Here is a 13,729-nt window from a genome sequence, read left to right as displayed (position 1 = left end):
CCATCCATCCTGGGCAGCCTTCTTGTGCCTTGAGGGAACAGCTCACAATGAATCAGGATTCTGTTATTCCTTGCTGCCTCTTGGTAAGTAATAAACTCTCTTCACATAAGTCGTTGTGTATGTGGGTGCTCTGCCTCATTGGGCTCAGACAAGTTGGTAACCAGTGCACAGGGACACTGCTTCACAGCTGAGGGTGTCAAAATTGGTGCTGGAGCTGGTGGAGCCCATGTTAGGTGATGAAGGAGAATGGGAGGAGATGGAAGTGTGATTTTGTTGTTGTTGTTTATTTCTTCTCTAGTAGACTCTAAGTTCTAACCTTTAACAGTGGAGAAGAGGGGCAGAATCGTTTTGGTTATGTAATTTAATGCTTAATGTTGTTGAATGATTGAACTACTTCTTCCTTTCTCTATACATAGAGCCCATGTAACCTAAAAAGCTCTCGATTTATTAAGCTTTTAGAAAACCTACCATATTTGCAGGCATAAAAGCATGAGTAGTGATGATGTGTGACTGATATATTTCGAGGATAAATATTCTGCTTTGTAAATTTTATCAGGTAAAACCCTACTCAGTTTAGAAATCAACATCAAAACTTCTTTTTTATTTAAATTTGTTTATTCTCATTTAAATAATCTCATTTTAACTAAAAGGATATTCTTGATGGTAAAACATGAAAACAATCACATTTCTTTGTTTTAATCTTCCTTTTCTTTCATCCTAGTCATTTCTATAGAAACAGAGGCTGACATGACTGGGTAGCATTCTGGAGGATTTCTGGTAATAACACACCTACACAGTGTGCTGCAGGAAATAGCGAGTCCATACCCAATAATTATGACTTGATGAATCATATAAGAATTTAGGAGCATTGCGACTGAATGTTGAAGATTTACATTCCAAGTATACTTTTAGTGCACCAGTAACATAACTTACGGATTTAAGAGGAAAAAATATCAAAGGCCTAAGTTTTATCCATGCACATGCACACATTTATGTCTATCTACATAGATCTAGACATGCACAATTATGGGGCAGGCAAGGAGCTGGAGTGGACACGGAGGATGAGGTGGTGAGAGAAGATAGTGATTCTTCATTAATAGTAATGAATGCCACGAATGTGGAAGTCACGTGGCGTTTACTCATTTATTTTATCATTGAAAATAACCCTGAGAAGTAGGCACTAGTGGTACCACTTTACAGATGAAGAAAATGATACTCAATAGTAAGTAGCAGAGCCCAGTTTTGAACCAAGATAAGCCTGGTTCCAAAGCTGATAGGACACAATGTAAGACCTTTTCTGTTGTTCCTGAACTGCAGCTACGACCCCAAACTAAAGTCAAAAACCCGTGAGTACTTGCACATTTTAAAATCAGAGCTCTGCCAGAGCCTATCACATTCTCCTGGGGCTTCAAGAAGCACGATTGCTCCTGTCACTAATCCTAAGCTTCTCTCATCTCTGCTTCCTGTCCGCTGAAAGGACTGAGAGGAAAAGAGGTATAGCTTTCCTCTCCCCAAAGCTCATGGAAAGGGAGAGAAAAAAGCAACCAGAATTTCTTCTAAAGATCGAGGTGCCTACAAGAAGAGGAAACCAACTTTTTTTTTTTTAAGACAGGGTCTTGCTCTGTCACCCGGGCTAGAGTGCAGTTGCATAACAGCTTTGAACTCCTGGGCTCAAGTGATCCTCCTGCCTCAGCACCCACTGTAGCTGAAACTACAGGCACATGCCACCAGCTAATTTTTTCAGATTTTTTTTTTTTTAGCAGTGATTCGGTCTTGCTATGTTACCCACGCTGGAGACCAGCATTTTTATCATCATAATGCAGATTTGCTTCAAGAGTGGACATGTTGCTTAACCCCCATGCAACTGGAATAGGAGCAAGAAGATCTGGAGAGAGAGAGCATGGTGAGGTCCACGGACTACTCTGTTCTTAATTTGTCAGTCTCTGTTAGAAAATGGATCCTATACATGCCTGCTGACCTAACACTTTGCTGAAAAACGAGAATTGGGGCTAGTTTTGGACAATGTCTGCAGTGTAGGCTATGTATATATTGGGAGAGAGGATACCGGCTAAGAGGCACATGCATTGTAGGCTAAATGCCATCAACTGGGCCTGCCTAGAATAGATGTGCAAGCCTGGCAAAGGAGAGCCAGTGCCTAAGGAATCTTCACTCAAATAACCCTTTCGTTTGCAAAGGATGTTGGCACCTCCTCATCAGGATGTTGACTGCATTGAACAGAAATGCGTCATGGCCAATCCAGAAGAGGTCTGTAAGTCTGCCCTTCCTCCCTCATCCCCATTTGAAATTAGGAAGAGAAGAGGAGAAAAATGGATACAAAACAGATCTTTTCAGGCAGAACTACCCTGAGTTAGAGGAGAGAGAAGACAAACTTTCAATAAGTTTGAGAACAGGACTGAATATTATATAGGAGAATTAGAATTTTTTAATAACTAAAACTGGCTAAAAATTTGTAAAAATTTTGTTTCATAATTGTTACAGGAAAGTATAAAACTTTTATATTTATACCACCCCAACAAAAGCAAGCATAGTCACCAAGCCAGTTACTCTATCATTCTCTTCTCTTGTAATCCTGATTAGGTAGGGAGTCAGAAGCATATCGCCAGCACTTCATGGGCCTTCTTAAGATTTCCCCAGCCGGCGGTGGTGGTGAATACCTGTAGCCCCAGCTACTGAGGATGCTGAGGCAGGAGGATCACTTGCTCCCAGAAGTTTGAAGTTATAGTGAGCTATGATGGTGCCACTGCATTCCAACCTGGGCAACAGAGTGAGACCCTGTTTCTAAAAAAATAAAAATTAAAAATACACTTCCCCAGTTGATTGGAATTGTTCAAAGCTGGTGAGAAGGTGCACACGCTTCGTAGAGTAGCTCCTCTGGTGCTTCTGCCTCTGTTGGGCATCCACCAGCCATTAACCTGACTTAATGGGAAAGTTCCCAGCCAGCTCTATTTGCCACAGCTCTGAGACAAAAAAAGAGGGACACAGCAACCTCTGCAGGGCCAGTGGGTCAAACTTTTAAAATTCAAATTCAGGAAAATCTTGGGCCTTTTATTTATTTATTTATGCATTAATTTATTTACTGAGATAGAGTTGTACTCTGTTGCCTAGGCTGGAGTACAGGGTGCAATGATAGCTCCCTGCAACCTCAAACTCCTGGGCTGAAGCCATTTTCCTGCCTCAGCCTCTCAAATAGCTGGGACCACAGGCTTGCTTCACCACACCGGATAATTTTTAAATTTTTTTTTGTAGAGACAGTGTCTCACTATGTTGTCCAGGCTGGTCATTTACTCCTGGGCTCAAGTGATGCTCCCGCCTCAGCATCCCAAAGTGCTGGGATTACAGGTGTGAGTCACCATGACTGGCCTGGTCTTGAATCTTTAAACAGCAGGTTTAGGAACTGTGCCTTTGCAAGGCATGCCACTCAAAAGGTAAAACAGCAAAATATAACTAACTCCATTTTTGTTTAAGGGGCTTCCCCATTATTACATTGCTACTAGGATAATTTCAGAGCACTGAGGATAATTTTAAATCACTGAGATAAAATGCAAAAACAATAACCATGCAGTTTTTAAAACTAACTCTGGGATTAAAGGAGAAGTATATAAACAGTTAGCTACAATTTGTTAAAGATTCACAGGAGCATTGTGACCTGACGAAGGACAAAGAAGATCCCAACTTCCTTGGACCCCAGGTGGCGCCCAGATGCCTGCGGTCATCATCACCCCTTGATCCAAACCACATTTTCTTCCTCATATTCGCCTCCCATAAAAACCTGCCTTCCAGCCAGGAAAATTTAAGACAGTACTTTAGAAGCTAAATTCTAAACTAGTTCACCATTTTCTCCGTTTTGCTGGCTATATGAATAAGCCTGCTTTTTCTGCCACCAATTCTTCTCTCTCATGTTAGGCATTTGAGCAGCCAAAACTGGGTTCAGTTACAAAAAGCTTGCCCTCTTTCTTTTGCCCCTATACCCAAATCCCTCATGCAAACCTGGACATCTGACTCTCCAAGAAGTAGAACTAATTAAGTCCATTGCGCTCAGAATTATTGTGGTAGTTCTCATCATTGGCTTCAATTGCAAGCCAGCCAGGAACTTTCCCATCAAGTCAGCCCCTTCCTGTGTCCACAACCTTTTCAATGAACCTTGTCATTCTTCCCACTAACAAGCAGAATATATTTCTCCACACCTTAACTTTGGGTTCAGCCATGTGACTTGGTTTAGGCAACTGAATGAAGTGGAAATGACAAGGTACCATGATGACCTTAGGCCTTAAGATGCCTTGAATTTGCTTCATATCCTCTTGCACATCTGCTGTCACCATAAGAACTTCCCCGAACATTGCTGTCCCCTCTGCCTAGGCACAAGAGTGAGCACACGGGAAGCCAAGCTGAGCCCAAATAACTGTGAGCAGCCAAGACTAGCTGGATACATAACTTGAAATGGTGTTGCCCACATAGCTCAGCCTCATTCAGTCAGTCCTCAGACATGTGAGTCATAGCAATAGTTTTTATTTTAAGCCACTGAATTTTGGGGTCAAGCTTATAAGGTACCAAAAGCAAATTGAGACCAGGTGCGGTGGCTCACACGTGTAATCCAAGCACTTTGGAAAACCAAAGTGGAAGGATTGCTTGAGCCCAGGAGTTCAAGACCAGCCTTGGCAACACAGCAAAACCCTACCTCTACCAAAAACAAAAAAAGAATTTTAAAGCTAACTGATAAAATCATTTATCTAGTTCAGTGAATAAGCGTAATACAAGTTAAACTAGAAAAAAATGCTATTATTTCTAGAATAATTTCCCTTTGGACTGCATTTGCTAAATTAACAAGTGATTAAATTAATCCTAGTTTGTATTATTTGCCAAAACGTGTGTGTTTCCTGGCAAAGCATAAGAAGAAAATGTATCTACACTCATTTTGTAGAACTCTGAGAGGACCATTTAGTCATTGCTGACAAAGCCCAGTCCTACATATATCATCATAGTACATGAGATACACGTACAGTTAATTTGAAAAATAAGCTCAATTGTCTTGATATGTTGCCGTCCAAAACTTCATTTATGAGTCATTTATTTAGAACTCAGACCACTCTTTCCCATAAAAACAGTATTATAATGTTTCCAGGCAAACAACAAAAACCTGTTTAACCCCATAATATAACTGACTGATATGAGTAGTCACTTGGGAGGCGACTGCTTCCTCATTGCTTGGGTTTCCTTTTCCCTTTATGCTCCCTCTGTCTTCCTTGTTTGCTCTTTCTAGAGGAAGAGGAGGGGTTGGTTGGTTAAAGTGTATCCGTCTCCTTTCCTAAGTGGGCAGGATCGCTGTACTGAAAGGCTATGAGGACCTGCCACTATCTTCTTTCAGGTCTGTGTCCTCCCACACAACGTTTGGTTTCATGGACTTGGAATCTGTTCTGCAACCTCTCTCTCTCTCTTTCTCTCCCTCCCTCTCCTTCCTTCCTAGACATACCTGAGCCTATGGTTTCCATGATTCATATTTGCAACGGCAAAGGAAATTCCACTGTAGTCTCAGGCCTAAGATGAATTCTCCATCCCAAAATACTGAAAATCCTTTATTCAGGGAGTTGTGCAGATTTTTAATAAATCAATGCTAATGTCTCTCATTTGGCTGGTGATCCTTTGCTGGATGCAACATCAGTCCAAATGCTGGAGGGACCGGGGGCAACTGGTATTTAGAATTTTCTTGGGAGGCTGAAGCAGGAGGACTCCTTGAGTCTGGGAGTGCAAGACCAGCCTGAGTAACATGGCCAGACACCCATCTCAGAAAAGAAAAAAGAAAAAAAAGAAGAAAAATAATTCTTAAGACTCATTCCTCTGCTGTTCATCATTCCTTTGGGAAAAATTTTTCTTATGTTCCAACTGTGAAAGACTGAATACACCTTGAATGCAACCTCCTTGCATGTCTTCAAGGTAAAACTCTCATTTCACAATGGCTCATCTTTTGGAAGAATCACTAGTTCTTTCATGAAAGAGTAATGGTCATGTTTTGTTAGAAGAAAAGTTGATTTTGAAGAAACTAAGAGAGGTAGTAGAAACCATGAGTGTGTTCCATTTCTTTAAAAATTCCATAAATGTGCATTAACTTATTCAGTTCAGAGCTCAGAGATTAAACTTTTCTCTAACCTTAGGATATAAATTTATTCTGATATAAACTCTCAACATTACTTTTCTGAGGTAATTCTGAGATTGTTCAGTAACATCACTATTTTAACTAACTTTTTTCCTCCATTAAAACTTTATAACTTTATTCATTCTTTCTCCTTTTTTTTAGAGAGATGGGTCTTGCTAGGTTGCCCAAGCTGTCCTCAAATTCATGGGCTCAAGCAATTCTCCCACCGCAGCCTCCTGAACAGCTGGCACTACAGGCACATGCCACCACATGTACCTTGTCTCATAGTTTTAAAAATCAAACTATTCAGTATAGACATGTATATAACTAGAATTTTCTTTTTCAATTCATTCTGAAAGCAATTTCTCTCCACAGTCTACGTCTCACATACTAAAAGAGATTATGTAAATCATTTAACTAGTTTCCTCACAAATTTTATAGCCAGCAAAACACTTTATTGATAACCACGTATTTTAACTATAAAAATTTAATAATTTTTTTTAAACTTTGGGATTTTCCTGGCTTCCTTTAATATAACTGGTACTTAAAAATGAATATTTAGATCTATATATCACATCTTCCATACAGTTTAAATACTTCTTAAGGCTTTACCTTCAGACAATGGTGGCTTGAACCATGGGCTTACAAATTGAGACCACCACCTCCATCAATTCTGCATATCTACTACCAAAACCACTTTTAAAATTCCCTCAGGAATGCGTGTTCTTACGTGTTATTGAGTGGCTCAGTGCTAACCACCACTCACTCTGGGCCAATGGAAGCCTCTACCCCTAGCCAGCCCAGTTGTACAGGTGCTGGCTCTTCTTTGAGGTAGGTAGAGCTGGGAGGCTCTGGTGCGGTAGAAGGCCAACTTCTCTGGTGTGGAAGAAGCTCACCTGCTCTGCTGTGGGAGAGCATAAATGCTCTGAGAGAAGCAGGGACAAGAGAGGAAAATGGAAAACACTGGCAAAATTCGATCCTAGCTCCACATACCCAAAGGCCAGATACATTCCTGCCTCTGCCACAGTTACATTCTCTTTAAAACACATCAAGACACTCCTTTCTTCCTTTCCCTCCCTCCCTTTTTTCCTTCCCCCCTTCCTCCCTCCCTCTTCTCTCTCTCTCTCTCTCTTCCACAGGGTCCTGCTCTTTTGCCCAGGCTGGAGTATAGTGGTGCAATCAAGGCTCTTAGGCATTATTGAGTGGCTCAGTGCTAACTCTCTGGCTCAAGTGATCCTCCCACATCAGCCTCCTGAGTAGCTGTGACTACAGGCAAGGGCCACCACACCTGGTTAATTTTTGTATTTTTAGTAGAGACAGCATTTCACCATGTTGCCCAAGCTGGTCTTGAACTCCTGGGCTCAAGTGATCCACCTGCCTCCACAACACACCCCTTTCTTTGAATTACAGAAATGGGGATGTTTCTGAGCCTGAGCACTACTTTTGGCCACTTCGTGAGCTCTCCTATCTGAGAGCCACTGGCTGTGAGGAGGTCAGGAAAGAGGGTGGGTCCCAGGTACAGGCCAAAGTCCCCTAGAGTCCCTGGACACCAACATACACTCTTTTGAGATGCCCATCCTCTTAAGCTTTGGAGGAGATGGGGATGACACCCCGGCCCTAGCACTGCTCAACTTTCACCTGACATATATGGTATATTTATTTTAGAAATCATAGCAAATGTCATAGCAGTAGTAGTAATTTACAAATCATAGTAAAATCTTTTTTCTTTTTAGTTGGGTAAACCAGATTGCCCAGAAGTAAAATATTTTTTAATGTCTTATAGAATTTTGGTTGTAGTATTATAAATATAAAAAACTCACAGAGTAAATTTCAAATATCTCATTGTAAAAAATGATAGGTAATAGAGGTGATGGATATGTTAATTATCTTGATTTAATCATTGCCACATTCTATACAAACTGTATAACAAAACATCACATTGTGCCCCATACATGTATGAAATTAGAATTTGTCAATTAAAAATAATATTAATAATTTTAAAAAATCATACAGCAACTCAAAAAGCTGTCAACCAGTAAATATTTTAATATTGAACTAAGGCTCACTGTTATAACTATCAACAGTATTAACAAACAATATAAAGCATGTAAAATACTTTGTTCTTTGAGGTTACAAGGAGGAAAAACGTGTGTGCTTAAGAAAGCAAAACACCACCAAGAAACTGAAGATACAAACGGTTTGTTTTATGAGTGTCTGTGTAGACATATCTATGTGAATATATATATACTACTATACATACAATAATCAACAAAAATGTAACATAGGGATGATATCTACAAACATACAATTCCTTTTTAGAGTTTGAGCACTGAAGAAAGGTAGATCTTTATGTTAACAGCTTGATTGACATGACTTTGTGGAAGAATTTTGCCTAACTTACAGGGTTTTGTGCTTTTGGTCCATTTATGTAGGAAATGAAGCATCAGGACTTACAAGCACAGAGTTTCCTCAGTGTTTCTAAAAAGTTATTGGAAGATTTGAAAAATAAACTTGATAAATGGCCACTAAGAAATAATAAATGGGAGCTAGAAACAGATTACAGGACAACTGTGTTGCAATAATACAAATTAGGGGTTTCACTCTTGCTAGATAACGACCTTAATTCTCTGTCTCACTCTGATCCCCTAATAAAGAAGTTGATGATGACATGGATTCTAATAGGTTACTCAGTGACTTTGAAAGAAATATCTTAATAATGATCACAATAAAAATAGTGTCTCAATTTAATTGCTAGCTATAAAAATGATGGGTTTTTGCAAATATATTTGTGTATGTGTACATATACATATATATATTCTTTTTCTTTTGTTTTTGAGATGGAATCTTGCTCTGTTGCCTAGGCTGGGTTGCAGTGGCATGACCTTGGCTCACTGCAGCCTACTCTTCCTGGGTTCAACCTATTCTCCTGCCTCAGCCTCCCAAGTAGCTGGGATCACAGTGCCTGCCACCACACCTGGCTAATTTTTTTTTTTTTAGTAGAGGTGCAGTTTCACCATGTTAGCCAGGCTGGTCTCACACTCCTAACCACAACTGATCCACCCCTCTCGGCCTCCCAAAGTGCTGGGATTACAGGCATGAGCTACTGCACCTGGCAATACATTCTTTTCAAAACTCTCAGATCCTTTTTACATAGCACATTTGCTAGGAAATAGAAATTAAGATGTGGCTGGAGAAGACCAAACAGCTTGATATATAAAAGTGCTCAAGTTTTTATCAGTTTTCCTTTGAAGGCTGCAACAAACTTAAACCTAAGTCTTTCCATGGGTATTATGTATATGGCCCAACTGCGGCATAGACACATCATCCCTCTACCCCCAGCGGGGGGCGCATTTTAGTGACTTCTTGATTTTCCATGCCAAAGGTGATGGTGGATCATCCAGAAAAACTTACTTGACTTTCCAATGTGTTTTACAATTGTATTTGACTATGAAAGAAATGCTCTAAAAATTCAGTCTTTGAAATTAATAAAGATCTAAGGCAGGAGAAACTGGAAAGCCATAACTTCCCTTGCTGACTCCTACTCAGGACAATTTCGTATCCCGAGGTAATGCAGGGACTCTGCATAGCACAACTTGGACAGTATTTACTGGTCCATTCCTCAGAGAGCCCCACAAATGTATGGAATTATTCATATCCAGTTACACATTTTAGCTGTTAAGTATTTTTCCAGTTCTGCTGGGTTAGAGAGGCATCATGTTACAGTGGAAAGAAAAAGGCATGGATAGACTGACAGACATGGAAAGAAGACAGAGCAGGGGACATGAAGGGGAAATGGATTCATTCTGACACACAAATGTAAAATTCCCTAGTTAAGAACAGTACAGCATTTTTGCTTTTTTTTAAATATACGTAAAGGTATTGTTCAGTACTTTTCCATTAATTTTTCAAAGGTCTTGACCTCCTAATGAAAAATTTCTGACTAAAAGGGGTTTTCCTCACCACTGAGTTCCTTCTGCTAGGTCCTACAGTGAATCAATGATCTCGTATTTGTCCCTTCAGACAGTTGCCATGGAAATGAGTGCTGCAAACACTTTCAGCTTTCTGGCTTCACTGTGGGATCCAGCAAGAACATGATTGAGCTGTCAGAGAACCTCCTGAAGGAAAGTTGTACCTGATAAGTAAGAGTTTCCAGAAAAATGGTGACACATACAGGAAGAAAAATAGATTGTTTAACTCAGTCTGAAAAATCCCTTTTGATTCATAGACTGTCTACATGATTGAAACATAAGAAATCATCTCTTTCTCTAAGCAGATTCTTCTCAATTCACATACAAGCACCTCGGCGGGGGGGCAAATAAAACTTCTCTGTGTAGGCATAAGGAGGAATCATGTTAGCAAAAGGAAAATAAGGTGCTGTAGAAATGAGAAACTGCTGAAGAAACGAGAAAGCAAAATGCTAACCTGGGGGAGAGAGGGTGGCAAAGTGAATGAAAGAGAAGGCACCTGATGTCATTTAAACCATTTTTAAGGAAAATTAAATATCCTGATTGAAAAACAAAAAAAAAAGGAAGTCACGGTGGATGTCAAAGAACACAATGGCTTCCCACAACTGGAATCGGAGACAATTCGGAGCTTGATGGACTCCACTGCAATAGACTTGAAATTTCATTTGTGTCATTTGGTCCTAGCAAATGGGACCTGGCTTTTCTGGGAAAGAATTCCAGCTGTCAGTTTGAATCCACTGAGTAGTTCTATCCAGTGCCAATTATAATCCTGAAAGATGCAATCCCATATGCCCTAATTCTGAATGTTGAAATCCCAAAAGATCAAAATCCCGAATGTCCAAAATCCCCAAAATCACAACTATGAAAGATTAAAATCCTGAATGCTGAATTCTGGGGGAAGGATTAGTGTGTTTTCAGTTGCATGCTGGATAGTCTCATCATGTGAGTTGCATCAAGTTAGGCAGAGCTATTACCTTGTTGTCTTTATTTGGAAATTAAATGTGATTTAAGATGCATATGGGTGACAAAGGGTAGACTTGTGTACTTCCTACAAACCAGGTAAAGCATTATTTTGGATGTGTCTGTAAGGTTTTTTCCAGAGGAGATTAGTGTGTGAGTCTGAGTGGATTAACTAGGTGTGGGGGATCTGCTGTCAATGTTGAAAGATACCATCCAATCAGCTGGAGGCCAGGAGAGAGAACAAGCACATAAGGCAGACTAGTCTCTGAGAGCTGAGGTAGATCTGCTGCTGACTTGGACACCAGAACCCCATGTTCACCAGTCTTTGGACTCAGGACTTTCAGAAGCAGCCTCCTAAGTGCTGAGGCTTCCAGGCTTAAACTGGTTTACATCAGCTTTCCTGGTTCTGTGAACTTCAGACTTGAACTGAGCCAAGTTTCCAGCTTGCAGATGTGGAACTTCTCAGCCTCCAAACTTGTGTGAGCCCATCCTACTGATAAAACTTCTTTCATCTATCTATGCACATATCCTATTGGTTCTTTCTCTCTAGAGAACCTTGACTAAAATAGGTTTGTTATCAAAGAAGCCAAATGTCATTCCTCCTTACTGTATTACTTGCAACATAACAGAAGAGATCTGTAAAATTGTTTCCTCACAAAAAGCTATGATGATCTAAGTATATGAGTCCTCTTAATAGTGAAAGATAAAACTTTAAAAGCTAATTACTGTTGGCATTGTGAAAGCAGAAAATCACTTAATTGCAATGGCTGAGCAGTAACCTGACTTTCAAATGGACTGCAGATACTTACAAAATTTGTAGACCACCGTTACTCTTCAAGTACAAGTGCAGTCAATGTTTCAAAAATCATAGAAGTGAAAATGCAAATGAAAAATGCAGAAATCTCCCCTGTCAAATTATTCAGTTATATAAGACTTCTGCCCTTTCACATATAGTGCCAGTTTCCTATGCTATGTATTTCACCTTTGCTTCATTTCCAGTACTGGAGGTATAAATTGTGTAAGGACCATTTATACAGTTCTAATTTCTTTTATGCATTTTTTGCAACTTTGGCTCTATGAAAGTGCATTATTGGAACGTTAACTTTGTGTGTAAGCATTGTGTGTGTATATAAAAATGTCAAAACTTCCTTAATAAAGAAGATATGTCCTTTCTGTACATCTGCATTTGTGAAAAATAAAATTTCTCAAGATGGCAGCTACTTGGGCAACTGCATATGTGGTGGTGACTCACTGTATTTTTTGATGGGTCTTGTTGAAAGACGCAGGTTGTCCAGCATAGTATTTCAGATGACTGCAGTTATAAAGCTGGGTGCACACAGTTACCCACCATAGTGATATGTGTTTATACATTCCACTTTTTGACCTATTTATTAATGAAGATGGTTTGTCTGCTCATAACTGTTATATGCATGTGGCTATCATTAGCATACTTGAGTGCTTATGCTTCCAAAAACGTATATGTTATTATTGCCTATTTTATGGTCTAAAGTGGCCTATGATGTGTTCCATCATGTTTTATATGTTTCTTAAATAAATTCCCTTTAAAATATAAATAAATGTATTTTGTAAAATTAAAAAAAAATTTAACCTGTGTTTGGTGGCACATGCCTGTAGTCTCACCCAGCTACTTAGAAGGCTGAAGCAGAAGGATCACTTGAATCCAGGAGTTCGATGCTGCAATATGCTATGATCATGTCTGTGAATAGCCACTGAACTCCAGCCTGGGCAACAAGAAAGACCCCATCTCTAAATAAATAAATAAGTTTTTCTCTAGAATTATATTTTTAGTATTTTGATCTTTCAGGATTTCAACATTTGGGATTAAGGCAACTGGGATTATATCTTTCGGGATTATACCTCTAACTCAACTCTATCCTGCATCATTGACCTCTAATGAAATTCTATTAGATTGAGTAAGGTCAGTGTTTTTCATACTGGAATTAGAGAACAGACCACTCCTCATGGTGTCATGACTATAAAAGATGAGGTTTGATTGGCAGAAGCCAATATTTAGACAACTGCTTGGAAGACTTGCCAGATATTAGTGTAATGGGAAGGTGAAATTGTAATTTGAAAAGATTATACCCTCTTTCATTTGGGATTTTTAAGTTCTTCCAGGTAAAAATATCTTATCATGTATACTATTGCTGGTGGGTATGTAAATTTTACAACCACTTTGGGGAACAATTTGGAAATACCTAGAAAAGTTGAAGGTGCACTTTCTACACAACCAAGCAATTTCAATTTCAGGTGGCTGCTATGGACTGAATTGTGTCCTCTCAAATTCACATGTTAAAGCCTTAACCTGCAGTATATCTAGACAGAAGGTCTTTAGGAGATATTTAATGTTAAATGTGGTAATAAGGATGAAGCCCTAATTCAAAAGCACTGTGTCCTTCTAAGAAAAGGAAGAGAAAAAGATCTCATTCTCTCTCTCTGCCATGTGAAGACACAGTGAGTGACCACCTACCAGGCAGCAAAAGGGGCCTTACTAGAATCCAGTTATCCTTGGTACCTTCATCTCAGACTTCCGTTCTCCAGAACTGTTAGAACGTAAGTTTCACCTGAGGAGACCAAGACAATGGCTATCCTAGAAAAGCTTTTATGTGTCTCCAAGAAGACAAAATACAAAATA

At 39.5% G+C, this 13,729-nt stretch overlaps 1 protein-coding gene across 1 annotated transcript in view; it reads left to right on the top strand.

Annotated features, from left to right (window-relative positions):
- The window catches only part of BBS12 (Bardet-Biedl syndrome 12), a 33,948-nt gene continuing 20,219 nt past the window's right edge, over nt 1-13,729 (top strand). Inside the window, exon 1 of the mRNA XM_012473008.3 lies at nt 1-83. The gene's annotated coding sequence lies outside the window, so the exon portion shown is untranslated. The remainder of the gene's footprint in view (nt 84-13,729) is intronic.

This window comes from Aotus nancymaae, unplaced genomic scaffold (genome assembly GCF_030222135.1).
Source record: "Aotus nancymaae isolate 86718 unplaced genomic scaffold, 86718_ANA_hifiasm-v0.15.2.pri h1tg000033l, whole genome shotgun sequence".
In the NCBI taxonomy this organism is placed as follows: domain Eukaryota; kingdom Metazoa; phylum Chordata; class Mammalia; order Primates; family Aotidae; genus Aotus; species Aotus nancymaae.
The sequence above is the reverse complement of the archived record's forward strand: the minus strand, read 5'-3'. Positions and strand labels throughout refer to the sequence as shown.